This window comes from Papaver somniferum, chromosome 9, assembly GCF_003573695.1.
Source record: "Papaver somniferum cultivar HN1 chromosome 9, ASM357369v1, whole genome shotgun sequence".
NCBI classification, from domain to species: Eukaryota; Viridiplantae; Streptophyta; class Magnoliopsida; order Ranunculales; family Papaveraceae; genus Papaver; species Papaver somniferum.
In genome coordinates, this window is record NC_039366.1 from 166,155,872 (window position 1) to 166,173,425 (window position 17,554).

Here is a 17,554-nt window from a genome sequence, read left to right on the forward strand (position 1 = left end):
GTTAGAAACATTAAGACGAAGAATACATGAAGAAAGAAGAGCTGAGGCAGAAGAACGTGCATATCTAACAAGGAAAAATCACGAATTGAGGATGGAAAATATGAGACTACAGAGTAGAAGATCGAGAAGCATTACAAAATCATATTCAAGATCGACTAGAAGAGAAATGAGGCGAAACTCACCCACAATCAATGCTGGAAACAATATTCAAGAAGAAATATCAAATCCTAATGAAGAAAACCGCGAAAATAGAGAAAGAGCTGATGATCGTTACGTTCCACAAAATGAAACTTTTGATGATAGGAAAAATGGTAGAAATCAAGATGGACAATGTCAGGGACGAAATGGTCAAGATGGCGAAGGAAATCGAGAGGAAGGAAGAAGAAATTTACATGAAAGAGAAACTCAAAGAAATCAACAGACGATTGAAGAAGAAATTGAAATACATTATGCTGAACAAGCGCGTTTAATTTGCGAACGTGAAAGATTGAGAGCGGAAATGGAAGAACATGAGCTTCAGGAGACAATTCGCCAGAACAATCACGACAATCGAGAAAGAAGGCGTACACAAAACCGGAATAACGGTAATATCAATGAAGAGTACGATAGAATGAAGAGAATGGCTGAAAGGCAGCGAATGGAATTATTAAGGAATGAACAAAATCATGAAGGGGAAAATGAGAGACATAATCATTTGCGAATTCAAGATAGAGATGAAGAAAAAACTCGCAGAAGAAGACGAGATGAGAATAATGAAGAAGAAATGCAAAATTTCGCGAGAGAAGAAAGACATGAACGCAGAAGAAGAGAGGCGAAATTAAAAAGACCAATGGATCAAAATTCAGGTGTAAATAAACAAATCTTGGAAGAGTTAGAAGAAATGAGAGGAATGCTAAACAATAGAGGAGAAGTAGGCATAAGATAATTGGATGAAGCTATAGAAGAAGCTGCGAAAACTCCATTTACAAGGGAAGTACAATTAGGAGGAATACCACCGAAATGCAATTTTCCCGCATTAACCAGCATTTTTGATGGAACAACTTGTGCAATTCAACACATTAAAGCCTATGTGAGGTGCATGTTGCAATGGGAAAATCATGATGCCGTATTGTGCAAATATTTCGTATCCAGCTTAACAGGAGAGGCGTTAAAATGGTTTGAAGGTCTACCAAAGAATAGAATAACATCCTTCAATCATTTGCAGACTACATTCTTAGGGGCATATATAAGTAATAATTCTTCGCGACCTGGTATAGAAGATGTGTTTGGATTAAAACAGAGGATTGGCGAAAGTTTGAAACACCTGACTAAAAGATGGAGAACTATGTGTAGCGAAATGGCTGGTCGTGTAGATGAGAGATATCTTATATTATCATTTAGCAATGCTATGTTTGCAACAAACTTATTGTATGTCCAAATTTTCAGAGTCAAGAATACGATCACAATGACTGAATTGCGAGAACTTCAAGAACAATACATTGCTCTAGAGGAAAGGCAAAATGAAATGGAATCATATCCAGTTGCGAACACCAACTCACAAACAGCGAATGCAAGCTTATTACCCAAGCTAATAAATACAGTAGCGAATACTTTGCAAGTACAACAAGAGAAGGTGACAGGTAACAGTCAAGAGAAACTAGTATCTATGGGAAGCTGAGATCAAGAGGAATATGAAAGAGAAAGAAATTTCTACAATCGTGGTGGAAATAACAAGATTCAAAGACTCGATCAACCACAAGAAACTTATGGAGGTCAAAGACAGAATTATAATAGAGGACAAGGAAGTCACAAGGTAGTATGGGAAGAAATCAAGATGCCACCTCTAAATGCAAGTGTGGAAAAAATATGGGAAGCTATAATTTTGATGGAGAATATACCAACACCATGGAACATGGGAACAGAACCACCTCCAAACCACAGAAGCCATGAGTTATGTTCTTATCATCATTTTCATGGACATACAACAAATGATTGCAGAAATGTAAAAAGAATTATTCTGAGAATGATAGATCAAGGAAAACTAAACCACTTTTTGGAAGGACACCCACAATCTCAACCATTACCACCACCACCAGAGCATCACAAAGTAAACACGATGAAAAAGAAGGAAACATTCTTCATAGAAGTTGGTGCAAAAGCAAAGAATCTATTCTGTCACTCTATCGTACATTCGTACAAGACAATTGAAGATTTTCATGACAATGTTTTAAGTAGAGTGTTCGCAAGAGATAATGATGGAAGAGAAGTTATGAATATCGCAAAAATCTTACCACTAGAGGAATGGCAGAAACAGATCATTTCTTTTATCGCAGAAGAAATCCCCGAAGGTGAAGAGGTACATGATAATCCATTGGTAGTAAATTAGAAATTAATCCAAAACCGAAAGAAGATGAGAATGATGAAGCTGAAGATTCATGGGCAATAAATAGAATTCTAATCGATACTGGAAGCTCTGTGAACATCTTATTTTATCATACTTATAAAACTATGGGAGGAAGAGATGATGATCTTATACCATCAACATATAAGATATATGGTTTTAATGGTACTGCTAACAAGCCTAAAGGGGAGGTTACTATGCGAATTCCATTGAAGGGAATATGTTCCGAAATTTTATTCTGTGTCGTTGATGTAGAATCACCCTACAATGCGTTAATTGGTCGACCTTGGATACATGGGATTCTAGGTGGAGCTTCAACTTTCCACCAGTGCACCAAATTCCCTCACCCCTAGTGGTGTAGGAATCATAAAGGGAGATTTGGTTGAAGGAAAGAGGTGTTACGAAACAGAGATAGAATCTTGCGAAGGAAGATCAAACAAGAAGGAAAATTAGCGGCACAAAATCAAAGATACACAGAGAAGTGAGAGGTTGATGGTGGATGCAATCGAAAGAAAATAAGAAGAGGTGTTGTGAAACTAATGCTAGCTCAGAATAAAAATGATGAACATACCACTACCAAGGAAGCAGTAGCAGAAAATAATAAAGAAGCAGAGGATGGCAAAGGTAATAAAAACAAGAAATGTATGAATGATTAAGTTGTTGTGACACTCTCGCAATAAGTAAAATTCTCAAAAATACATTTGATTGAACGACAAAATTGAGATTGCGAAATCCAAATACAATATGATGATGTGCGAGACTCTCGCAGAGATAATGAATTTTACAGAAAAAAATCAGAGAAAAATGACAAAAGAGAAAAAGGCGAACCTTTATGGCGTACACCCTAGTTCGCGAATACAATTTCGCAAGAGGCAAATGTAAAACCTAAAGTACGTCATATAAGGGGGTACCTGTTGCATGGCTCAGGGAAAGGCTACACCGCTACCGGAACCCGAGTCATGGAGATTTGGGGTCAATAAATCCCATCCGGGAGAGGCACCTTGGATTCTCAGCTTAAGCATATGACTTAGGTTGGGCGACTAAGGTAATAAGGACTCTCCCAAGGAGTGAAGATCTGATCAAGGCGCCGAGGTACACGGTTGAGTGAAGAGTGCCAGGGACGTTTGAAGCGTACTTTGCCATTCTTGACAAGTCTTGGCTTATACTGCACTCGGCCTGAAGAAAACCCCACTTAGGGTGCAGTCTCGTAATCATAAGCCCTATAGGTAAAAGGGATAAGAGGCTGCGAAAACAACTGGTTGTTGTTAAGACTGGATGGGAGGAGCTAACCTTGTATGGTAGAAGTACGCCTCCTTGAAGGGGCAACCAGGGGGGAGATAAGGGCGGCACCCTCCATTAGGGAGCTGATAAGTGTCTTAAGACGCAAATGTCATGAGGCTTTTTATTCGCAAGGGTATTAAGGCTTGTCATATTTGTGCAACAATCCTGAAGAGGCAATAATACAAAAGAAAAAGATAAGACGGGATCAATGGGTTTTCGCATGAAAGTGCGAAGACGTCCTGCGATTTCGTCGCAAGACGGCAATGTCATGGGGCTTTATTTTCGCAAGAATATTTAGACCTGTCATATTGTTGCAACATTCCTGAAGAGGCCATAATACAAAATAAAAAGTTAAGGCAAGATTAATGGGTTTTTGCATGAAAGTGCAAGGACGTCCTGCGATTTTGTCGCAATGACAAGAGGTGGCATAATAAGACCTTTAATTAGGAAGGGAAAATAAGACCACACAGGAATGAGATTTTGAAAAGAATCAAAATTCACTTCGCATAAGATAGTGAAATTATACATAATTAACAACGAAATTGAGGCATAAAATAAGAAAAAATTATAAAATCTCTCATTTGGATACAAATAACAAAGGCAAGTATGGGAATGAATGAAATTAGAAAATGTTATTTGTCTCCATATGATATATTTACTCAAAGATTCAAAAATTAATGATTATATTGATTAACTATATTGCAAGGAAGAATTGTTTTAATGAATGCAGGTCAAAATGAAAGAAACACAAATATACAGAAAGAAGGAATAAATGTACAAGTATTACAGAGAATCAAAGAAAGAAACAAAGACTACTTATTAGTTGATCCTTCATTATCTTCATCAGACTTGTTCCCTTCTTCGTCTACGTCAGAATCTTCATCACCATTAGAACTTTCATCACCATCAGATTCTTCATCATCAGCTTCGCTATCAGAAATAATCAGACTGGGAGTATTCTGTGGGATCTCTTCCAAGAGACAAGGATAAATATTTTCTAGCATCATCTAAGATTTTCGCAGCCCAAAAAAATTCATCCTCACTACTTATAAGAAGACGAGAACGAATTTGATTTTCCCTTTTACAGAGTTAGATATTCTTGCGGTTAGCTTCATCTCGTTCAAGTTGAACTTCAAGAAGAGCCTCTTGGAATTTCGCCAAAGCCTTGGCACCTTGATCAGAGATGCGATCCTTATCATCTATGAGACCGCTAATTTTGGTTCTTAACTCATTGGTTTTCTCTTTAGAATCAAGAACGAGACGCTTAAATCGGTTGGCTAAGCCTAAACTAGATCTATGGTCAATTTCTAAGAGGCGAAATTTAGATCTAAGCTCATTTAGAGAAAGAGATGAAATTCTATCATTTGGGAAGCTATTTAAGGAATTGTTAAGACGCCCAAGAAGGGTATCATTATCCAAGGCATTAGGAAATGAACGAAGAAGGGTAGCTTCATCAGAAAGACCATAAATATCTGCAAAAAGGATCATTTAAATAAGATAAAACAACAGGATGAATGAATGAAGGGAAAAGAGAAAAGTAACATACCGTAAAGCTGATTATTAGCTTGCTGAAGGCTAGAGATTTTGTTCTTATAAGAAGAAGAATCAATTTATAATTGTCTATTTTTCACGCGAAGACCTTTAACTTCAGCTTCCAATTCTTCATTCTTTGTGCGAAATTGAAGATTCTTCTTTTCAAGATTTTCGCGTCTTCTCTCTAGGTCTTAGGCAACAACAAAAGAAGCTTTTCCAGCCTGCGAAAAAATATAAAAAATATTAATATAGAAAGAAATTTTGAGTTATGACAATAAAGAAATAAAGGGATAAAAATATACCAGACTATTGAGGGAATGCAAGAAGTCGGGAGTCTTTGATCTAGAAACTCCACGAAGAGAACTATCACCATACAGTAAAGGGACATCGCAAAGTGTAGCGAGAGCCTTGCAGGTGTTGGCGAATTGTCTATCTCCCATTCCTTGCAGAGAATCAGAAAAGAGGCCAGAGAGCTTAGCCATAGAAGATTCAGGTGGAAAATCTTCACTTGCGACAAGATCATCATTGTCCTCATCATCCTTGTCACTTTCAAAATTTTCTTGAGGAGGAATATTTGAAGGATAAGAAGAACGGACTTTCCTTTTCTTTGAAGGAGGAGCAGTTGATTTTTCTCTGCGAAGAGCACCTTTACCTTTATCACCAGTCTTCGCAACATCAGCAGGCTCTTCTATTTCAGCAATAATCTTCACACACAAATAGAAATAAGAAATGGAAGCAACTGTATACAGTTTATAATCATAAGAGAAAATTTCTTACCGCATCCGTGTATGAGCGAAGAGCTAACAGAATACTAGCTTTCCCAGTCCTGTTATAACTATCTTTCAGTTTTTGGATCTGCGGAATGTCGCAAGAGTTAGCGAACAGAAAATAAAAATCAATAAAGAAATATAAAATGACTTAATGGGAAGAAACATACCTCTTTCTCCTTCTCGGGCCAAGAGAAAACCCAAGGTTGATAAACAGCGAGATTCGCAGGAAGAACATTTGACCCAGCAATGTAGGGTCCTTTTAGCATTAAAGGAAAAACACACCATTTATCATCTTTGGATTGGCGAGGAGTTGTGTTTTTACCAGAATGCCAGTCAATATCTTGCATGAGAATTTTGGCTTCATCAATGTTATCTTTCCTTTTTAAGCGAATACCCCAGCGAGTGTTCTCTTTCTTAATGGAGATAAGTTCATATTCTCAAAGAAACTCGCTACTGTGTATTTCTCAGCAATTATCTCTAGGTTTGCGAATTTAGGATCCCTAATTTCTTGGAGTACAGAAATCCTCTACCAGCACCACGGTTAGCGAACTCTAGCATCGACGGAGCAGTCCCCACTCAGTTGGAAGATAGCTCGCGAAAATCCCGAGTGAGCGAGAATTTCAAAATTATAAGGAAGAGCTCTGGGTTATAAAGAGGAATAGGGAGACCTGCAAGAATCTGACCTAGCGAAATTATGATTGATTGATCATCACAATACTGATCAGAGAAAAGTTTGACAGAAAGAATTGATTTGGCATTTTCACCAGGAATGCTGGAGAGTGTGAAACCTTTATCAGCAAGATCTTTTTGGACATATTTTAAACTCTTCTCATGTCTATGACCACTTGGAGCCATATTTGAATATAGAGCATGGGAATGAATAAAAAGTAAGAGGATTGAAGGGGGAAAAAATTACAGCAGCAGAACTTGCAGAAGAATAACAGAGTTGCAGAGATGAGAGAATAAAAATAGAAGAGAAAGTAAAAAGAAAAGTGGAAAGAAGAGTAAGAAGAGTATATAAAGGAGATTTTTTTTACTCGAAGAAATAAACACCATTAAGACGAAAAGACGTGAGCGGTTGAAAATCAGCGATTACAGAAGACGTGTCAAGAAACAAATGGAAGAAAGAATACGTGTGATAAATGCAGAATATGAAGAGATGAACAGCTACGGCGTTTCTCACATCATTCTCTACTTTGCAGAGAAGATATGAGAAGAGGCAAGATGTAGGATCAGAATCTCGCAACGATAATGTCTCAGCGAAATTATCAACAACACAACACAACAACGTCGCAGAACAATTTCAGAAATGATACGATAAACGACATCAGCTAGGATCACGAGAAAGATGTGATAGTCCTGCGAAAATTAGAGAGCCTGCGAAATTAACATTTGTAAGGTTGCGAGAATGTCGCAGACCATACCCGAAAATAAAGGACAAATTAGCTGTCATCCACTATGTATTTCCCTATAAATAGTCCTTCAAGTTGTAAAGAATGGAGAGAGATCTTTTTGAGTAAGAAACAAGTAAATAGGAGAGAGAAAGTCTAGAGCAGAGGTCATTCTTGATTCCTTTATCTTTTCTTGTAAGAACATTCAAAGATTGATCAATAAAATTAAGAGTGTAAATCTAAAAATGAGTTGAGTAATAATGAAATCATATGAGGGGTGTAGTGTAGGATTTCCTGCAACTACATAATTAAAAGATTCTCAATTTATTTTTTCGATCCTGGATTTTTTCCTTTAGCTATTAAGAAATATCTTTGAACAATAAAAGATAAGCGTTATTGCACATGTTCAAAGTATGTCGACATCTTAACTTTGTAAGTCCTCTTTCATACTTACAATCTTGAAAACGAATTGCCACACTTCCAAACAAGTTTAAAATTGGTTCATCTGACTTTCAAGAACTATGTGATTGATTAAGAACATTCAATCAAAAACATGGGTTTCACGGTTCTACCAAAACAAGTTTCGGTTCTACCTCCATGTGGGTACTGGATTTAGTCACACTAGCTTTCCGAAAATTCGGTTGACTAGGTAATAGGATCGGTTCCCACATATATATGGTATCTAACTTGTATTTGTTGCACATGTCCATAGGATCGGTTCTCAATGTCTAAAAACGTGTTGCACATGTTTATAGGATTGGTTCCCAATATCTAGAAACTTGATGCACCTCTTACAAGGATCGATTCCCCTTTGTGATCGGTTGCACCTCTTACTAGGATCGGCTCCCCTTTGCCTAGAGTTGGTCATACCAATTACAACAAATCGATCATCATCTTAGGTGATTACTTAAGATCGGTTTCACTAATAAAAGTCATTCCAATACAAAAGTCAGGCTTTGTGAATAGTTTTACCAAGAACATAAACAAGTCATGAGCGGTTATATTAATCACACATATTGGTAATTCAAAAGATATGCAATGAATAACGATACCAATAAGCCTAGCGATTTCCCTTTCGATTCATGAAACAAGTTCATGAACTTACTTCCTTTAAACGAATGTAAAACATTGTTTCCTATGATGAAATCTTCACATCATACCCATACATAATCACAATAGCATTCTAACGATTATGTCGATGTCTTATATACAAAGTTTAATGGTTAAACAATAAACCTCGTATTGTATTCCTTAATACTATGTATAACTAGAGTACAATCATTCATGCTTCGCAGTTATGTTTTCAATATGCACGACTTGAAAGATACGTTAGAGAATGAAATAGTTCAAGTCAAATATCACTAACCTCAAGTGAAGAAGCAAGAGAATTGCTGGAAGAGAAAGAAGTGAAATGGGAGAATCTACTAGAATGAGAAATAATGGAGAAAATCAAATTAAACCACCAATTCAACAAACACTAGTACAAGGGAGGAATACAGATTATGATAGGGTGAGTATACACACCTGACAATCAAATTCGGTAGACGAAGTAGAAGAAGAGCAACAAACCAGAAACTATAGACAGGCAGAGAGAAATCAAGAAGCAGATGAAGGAATAACTCATGGAGATGAGAAATTGGAGCGTTAGAAACGTTAGACGAAGAATACATGAAGAAAGAAGAGCTGAGGCAGAAGAACGTGCAATCTAACAAGGCAAAATCACGAATTGAGGATGGAAAATATGATACTACAGAGTAGAAGATCGAGAAGCATTACAAAATCATATTCAAGATCGACTAGAAGAGAAATGAGGCGAAACTCACCCACAATCAATGCTGGAAACAATATTCAAGAAGAAATATCAAATCCTAATGAAGAAACGCGAAAATAGAGAAAGAGCTGATGATCGTTACGTTCCACAAAATGAAACTTTTGATGATGGAAAAATGGTAGAAATCAAGATGGACAATGTCAGGGACGAAATGACAAGATGGCGAAGGAAATCGAGAGGGAAGAAGAATTTTACATGAAAGAAACTCAAAGAAATCAACAGACGATTGAAGAGAAATTGAAAGACATTATGCTGAACAAGCGCGTTTAATTTGCGAACGTGAAAGATTGAGAGCGGAAATGGAAGAACAGAGCTTCAGGAGACAATTCGCCAGAACAATCACGACAATCGAGAAAGAAGGCGTACACAAAACCGGAATAACGGTAATATCAATGAAGAGTACGATAGAATAGAGATGGCTGAAAGGCAGCGAATGGAATTATAAGAATGAACAAAATCATGAAGGGGAAAATGAGAGACACAATCATTTGCGAATTCAAGATAGAGATGAAGAAAACTCGCAGAAGAAGACGAGATGAGATAATGAAGAAGAAATGCAAAATTTCGCGAGAGAAGAAAGACATGAACGCAGAAGAAGAGAGGCGAAATTAAAAAGACCAATGGATCAAAATTCAGGTGTAAATAAACAAATCTTGGAATTAGAAGAAATGAGAGGAATGCTAAATAATAGAGGAGAAGTAGGCAGAAGACAATTGGATGAAGCATAGAAGAAGCTGCGAAAACTCCATTTACAAGGGAAGTACAATTAGGAGGAATACCACCGAAATGCAATTTTCCCGCATTAACCAGCATTTTTGATGGAACAACTTGTGCAATTCAACACATTAAAGCCTATGTGAGGTGCATGTTGCAATGGGAAAATCATGATGCCGTATTGTGCAAATATTTCGTCCAGCTTAACAGGAGAGGCGTTAAAATGGTTTGAAGGTCTACCAAAGAATACAATAACATCCTTCAATCATTTGCAGACTACATTCTTAGGGGCATATATAAGTAATAATTCTTCGCGACCTGGTATAGAAGATGTGTTTGGATTAAAACAGAGGATTGGCGAAAGTTTGAAACACCTGACTAAAAGATGGAGAACTATGTGTAGCGAAATGGCTGGCCGTGTAGATGAGAGATATCTTATATTATCATTTATCAATGCTATGTTTGCAACAAACCTATTGTATGTCCAAATTTTCAGAGTCAAGAATACGATCACAATGACTGAATTGCGAGAACTTCAAGAAGAATACATTGCTCTAGAGGAAAGGCAAAATGAAATGGAATCATATCCAGTTGCGAACACCAACTCACAAACAGCGAATGCAAGCTTATTACCCAAGCTAATAAATACAGTAGCGAATACTTCGCAAGTACAACAAGAGAAGGTGACAGGTAACAATCAAGAGAAACTAGTATCTATGGGAAGCCGAGATCAAGAGGAATATGAAAGAGAAAGAAATTTCTACAATCGTGGTGGAAATAACAAGATTCAAAGACTCGATCAACCACAAGAAACTTATGGAGGTCAAAGACAGAATTATAATAGAGGACAAGGAAGTCACAAGGTAGTATGGGAAGAAATCAAGATGCCACCTCTAAATGCAAGTGTGGAAAAAATATGGGAAGCTATAATTTTGATGGAGAATATACCAACACCATGGAACATGGGAACAGAACCACCTCCAAACCACAGAAGCCATGAGTTATTTTCTTATCATCATTTTCATGGACATACAACAAATGATTGCAGAAATGTAAAAAGAATTATTTGAGAATGATAGATCAAGGAAAACTAAACCACTTTTTGGTAGGACACCCACAATCTCAACCATTACCACCACCACCAGAGCATCACAAAGTAAACACGATGAAAAAGAAGGAAACATTCTTCATAGAAGTTGGTGCAAAAGCAAAGAATCTATTCTGTCACTCTATCGTACATTCATACAAGACAATTGAAGATTTTCATGACAATGTTTTAGTAGAGTGTTCGCAAGAGATAATGATGGAAGAGAAATTATGAATATCGAAAATCTCCACTAGAGGAATGGCAGAAACAGATCATTTCTTTTACGCAGAAGAAATCCCGAAGGTGAAGAGGTCATGATAATCCATTGGTAGTAAATTAGAAATTAATCCAAAACCGAAAGAAGATGAGGATGATGAAGCTGAAGATTCATGGGCAATAATAGAATTCTAATCGATACTGGAAGCTCTGTGAACATCTTATTTTATCATACTTATAAAACTATGGGAGGAAGAGATGATGATCTTATACCATCAACATATAAGATATATGGTTTTAATGGTACTGCTAACAAGCCTAAAGGGGAGGTTACTATGCGAATTCCATTGAAGGGAATATCTTCCGAAATCTTATTCTGTGTCGTTGATGTAGAATCACCCTACAATGCGTTAATTGGTCGACCTTGGCTACATGGGATTCTAGGTGTAGCTTCAACTTTCCACCAGTGCATCAAATTCCCTCACCCCAGTGGTGTAGGAATCATAAAGGGAGATTGGGTTGAAGGAAAGAGGTGTTACGAAACTGAGATAGAATCTTGCGAAGGAAGAGCAAACAAGAAGGAAAATGCGGCACAAAATCAAAGATACACAGAGAAGTGAGAGGTTGATGGTGGATGCAATCGAAAGAAAAGAAGAAGAGGTGTTGTGAAACTAATGCTAGCTCAGAATAAAAATGAACATACCACTACCAAGGAAGCAGTAGCAGAAAATAATAAAGAAGCAGAGGATGGCAAAGGTAATAAAAACAAGAAATGTATGAATGATTAAGTTGTTGCGACACTCTCGCAATAAGTAAAATTCTCAAAAATACATTTGATTGAATGACAAAATTGAGATTGCGAAATCCAAATACAATATGATGATGTGCGAGACTCTCGCAGAGATAATGAATTTTACAGAAAAATCAGAGAAAAATGACAAAAGAGAAAAGGCGAACCTTTATGGCGTACACCCTAGTTCGCGAATACAATTTCGCAAGAGGCAAATGTAAGACCTAAAGTACGTCATATAAGGGGGTACCTGTTGCATGGCTCAGGGAAAGGCTACACCGCCACCGGAACCTGAGTCATGGAGATTTGGGGTCAATAAAGCCCATCCGGGAGAGGCACCTTGGATTCTCAGCTTAAGCATATGACTTAGGTTGGGCGACTAAGGTAATAAGGACTCTCCCAAGGAGTGCAGATCTGATCAAGGCGCCGAGGTACACGGTTGAGTCAAGAGTGCCAGGGACGTTTGAAGCGTACTTTGCCATTCTTGACAAGTCTTGGCTTATACTGCACTCGGCCTGAAGAAAACCCCACTTAGGGTGCAGTCTCGTAACCATAAGCCCTATAGGTAAAAGGGATAAGAGGCTGCGAAAAACTGGTTGTTGTTAAGACTGGATGGGAGGAGCTAACCTTGTATGGTAGAAGTACGCCTCCTTGAAGGGGCAACCAGGGGGAGATAAGGGCGGCACCCTCCATTAGGGAGCTGATAAGTGTCTTAAGACGCAAATGTCATGAGGCTTTTTATTCGCAAGGGTATTAAGGCTTGTCATATTTGTGCAACAATCCTGAAGAGGCAATAATACAAAAGAAAAAGATGACGAGATCAATGGGTTTTCGCATGAAAGTGCGAAGACGTCCTGCGATTTCGTCGCAAGACGGCAATGTCATGGGGCTTTATTTTCGCAAGAATATTTAGACCTGTCATATTGTCGCAACATTCCTGAAGAGGCCATAATACAAAAGAAAAAGTTAAGGCAAGATCAATGGGTTTTGCATGAAAGTGCAAGGACGTCCTGCGATTTTGTCGCAATGACAAGAGGTGGCATAATAAGACCTTTAATTAGGAAGGAAAATAAGACCACACAGGAATGAGATTTTGAAAAGAATCAAAATTCACTTCGCATAAGATAGTGAAATTATACATAATTAACACGAAATTGAGGCATAAAATAAGAAAAAATTATAAAATCTCTCATTTGGATACAAATAACAAGGCAAGTATGGGAATGAATGAAATTAGAAAATGTTATTTGTCTCCATATGATATTTACTCAAAGATTCAAAATTAATGATTATATTGATTAACTGTATTGCAAGGAAGAATTGTTTTAATGAATGCAGGTCAAAATGAAAGAAACACAAATATACAGAAAGAAGGAATAAATGTACAAGTATTACAGAGAATCAAAGAAAGAAACAAAGACTACTTATTAGTTGATCCTTCATTATCTTCATCAGACTTGTTCCCTTCTTCGTCTGCGTCAGAATCTTCATCACCATTAGAACTTCATCACCATCAGATTCTTCATCATCAGCTTCGCTATCAGAAATAATCAGACTGGGAGTATTCTGTGGGATCTCTTCCAAGACAAGGATAAATATTTTCTAGCATCATCTAAGATTTTCGCAGCCCAAAAAATTCATCCTCACTACTTATAAGAAGACGAGAACGAATTTGATTTTCCCTTTTACAGAGTTAGATATTCTTGCGGTTAGCTTCATCTCGTTCAAGTTGAACTTCAAGAAGAGCCTCTTGGAATTTCGCCAAAGCCTTGGCACCTTGATCAGAGATGCGATCCTTATCATCTATGAGACCGCTAATTTTGGTTCTTAACTCATTGGTTTTCTCTTTAGAATCAAGAACGAGACGCTTAAATCGGTTGGCTAAGCCTAAACTAGATCTATGGTCAATTTCTAAGAGGCGAAATTTAGATCTAAGCTCATTTAGAGAAAGAGATGAAATTCTATCATTGGGAAGCTATTTAAGGAATTGTTAAGACGCCCAAGAAGGGTATCATTATCCAAGGCATTAGGAAATGAACGAAGAAGGGTAGCTTCATCAGAAAGACCATAAATATCTGCAAAAAGGATCATTTAAATAAGATAAAACAACAGGATGAATGAATGAAGGGAAAAGAGAAAAGTAACATACCGTAAAGCTGATTATTAGCTTGCTGAAGGCTAGAGATTTTGTTCTTATAAGAAGAAGAATCAATTTATAATTGTCTATTTTTCACGCGAAGACCTTTAACTTCAGCTTCCAATTCTTCATTCTTTGTGCGAAATTGAAGATTCTTCTTTTCAAGATTTTCGCGTCTTCTCTCTAGGTCTTAGGCAACAACAAAAGAAGCTTTTCCAGCCTGCGAAAAAATATAAAAAATATTAATATAGAAAGAAATTTTGAGTTATGACAATAAAGAAATAAAGGGATAAAAATATACCAGACTATTGAGGGAATGCAAGAAGTCGGGAGTCTTTGATCTAGAAACTCCACGAAGAGAACTATCACCATACAGTAAAGGGACATCGCAAAGTGTAGCGAGAGCCTTGCAGGTGTTGGCGAATTGTCTATCTCCCATTCCTTGCAGAGAATCAGAAAAGAGGCCAGAGAGCTTAGCCATAGAAGATTCAGGTGGAAAATCTTCACTTGCGACAAGATCATCATTGTCCTCATCATCCTTGTCACTTTCAAAATTTTCTTGAGGAGGAATATTTGAAGGATAAGAAGAACGGACTTTCCTTTTCTTTGAAGGAGGAGCAGTTGATTTTTCTCTGCGAAGAGCACCTTTACCTTTATCACCAGTCTTCGCAACATCAGCAGGCTCTTCTATTTCAGCAATAATCTTCACACACAAATAGAAATAAGAAATGGAAGCAACTGTATACAGTTTATAATCATAAGAGAAAATTTCTTACCGCATCCGTGTATGAGCGAAGAGCTAACAGAATACTAGCTTTCCCAGTCCTGTTATAACTATCTTTCAGTTTTTGGATCTGCGGAATGTCGCAAGAGTTAGCGAACAGAAAATAAAAATCAATAAAGAAATATAAAATGACTTAATGGGAAGAAACATACCTCTTTCTCCTTCTCGGGCCAAGAGAAAACCCAAGGTTGATAAACAGCGAGATTCGCAGGAAGAACATTTGACCCAGCAATGTAGGGTCCTTTTAGCATTAAAGGAAAAACACACCATTTATCATCTTTGGATTGGCGAGGAGTTGTGTTTTTACCAGAATGCCAGTCAATATCTTGCATGAGAATTTTGGCTTCATCAATGTTATCTTTCCTTTTTAAGCGAATACCCCAGCGAGTGTTCTCTTTCTTAATGGAGATAAGTTCATAGTTCTCAAAGAAACTCGCTACTGTGTATTTCTCAGCAATTATCTCTAGGTTTGCGAATTTAGGATCCCTAATTTCTTTGGAGTACAGAAATCCTCTACCAGCACCACGGTTAGCGAACTCTAGCATCAGACGGATGCAGTCCCCACTCAGTTGGAAGATAGCTCACGAAAATCCCGAGTGAGCGAGAATTTCATAAAATAAAGGAAGATCTGGGTTATAAAGAGGAATAGGGAGACCTGCAAGAATCTGACCTAGCGAAATTATGATTGATTGATCATCACAATACTGATCAGAGAAAAGTTTGACAGAAAGAATTGATTTGGCATTTTCACCAGGAATGGTGGAGAGTGTGAAACCTTTATCAGCAAGATCTTTTTGGACATATTTTAAACTCTTCTCATGTCTATGACCACTTGGAGCCATATTTGAATATAGAGTATGGGAATGAATAAAAAGTAAGAGGATTGAAGGGGGAAAAAATTACAGCAGCAGAACTTGCAGAAGAATAACAGAGTTGCAGAGATGAGAGAATAAAAATAGAAGAGAAAGTAAAAAGAAAAGTGGAAAGAAGAGTAAGAAGAGTATATAAAGGATATTTTTTTACTCGAAGAAATAAACACCATTAAGACGAAAAGACGTGAGCGGTTGAAAATCAGCGGTTACAGAAGACGTGTCAAGAAACAAATGGAAGAAAGAATACGTGTGATAAATGCAGAATATGAAGAGATGAACAGCTACGGCGTTTCTCACATCATTCTCTACTTTGTAGAGAAGATATGAAAAGAGGCAAGATGTAGGATCAGAATCTCGCAACGATAATGTCTCAGCAACAACACAACACAACAACGTCGCAGAACAATTTCAGAAATGATACGATAAACGACATCAGCTAGGATCACGAGAAAGATGTGATAGTCCTGCGAAAATTAGAGAGCCTGCGAAATTAACATTTGTAAGGTTGCGAGAATGTCGCAGACCATACCCGAAAATAAAGGACAGATTAGCTGTCATCCACTATGTATTTCCCTATAAATAGTCCTTCAAGTTGTAAAGAATGGAGAGAGATCTTTTTGAGTAAGAAACAAGTAAATAGGAGAGAGAAAGTCTAGAGCAGAGGTCATTCTTGATTCCTTTATCTTTTCTTGTAAGAACATTCAAAGATTGATCAATAAAATTAAGAGTGTAAATCTAAAAATGAGTTGAGTAATAATGAAATCATATGAGGGGTGTAGTGTAGGATTTCCTGCAACTACATAATTAAAAGATTCTCAATTTATTTTTTCGATCCTGGATTTTTTCCTTTAGCTATTAAGAAATATCTTTGAACAATAAAAGATAAGCGTTATTGCACATGTTCAAAGTATGTCGACATCTTAACTTTGTAAGTCCTCTTTCATACTTACAATCTTGAAAACGAATTGCCACACTTCCAAACAAGTTTAAAATTGGTTCATCTGACTTTCAAGAACTATGTGATTGATTAAGAACATTCAATCACAAACATGGGTTTCACGGTTCTACCAAAACAAGTTTCGGTTCTACCTCCATGTGGGTACTGGATTTAGTCACACTAGTTTTCCAAAAATTCGGTTGACTAGGTAATAGGATCGGTTCCCACATATATATGGTATCTAACTTGTATTTGTTGCACATGTCCATACGATCGGTTCTCAATGTCTAAAAACGTGTTGCACATGTTTATAGGATTGGTTCCCAATATCTAGAAACTTGATGCACCTCTTACAAGGATCGATTCCCCTTTGTGATCGGTTGCACCTCTTACTAGGATCGGCTCCCCTTTGCATAGAGTTGGTCATACCAATTACAACAAATCGATCATCATCTTAGGTGATTACTTAAGATCGGTTTCACTAATAAAAGTCATTCCAAATACAAAAGTCAGGCTTTGTGAATAGTTTTACAAGCAAAAGCAATAAATATACGCAATAAAATCAGGCTTTTCTTAAACAGGAAAATGATTAACTAACAAAGTCGTTACCTCAAATTTCGCATCCTCTTCTCCAATATGTTTGCATCTTCTTTCCAGGGAGATTTGATACTGAAATATCATTATGTTGTCATCCTTATTCAAATCAAAAGAATAACAACAACCAACCTTTACCAGATAAAGGTTGAAATCCGGTTTTTAACTATTGCAAGAAAAAGTTGAAAACCCCGAAACACATATGCTTTTATGCTAAACCAAACGATTCAACATATT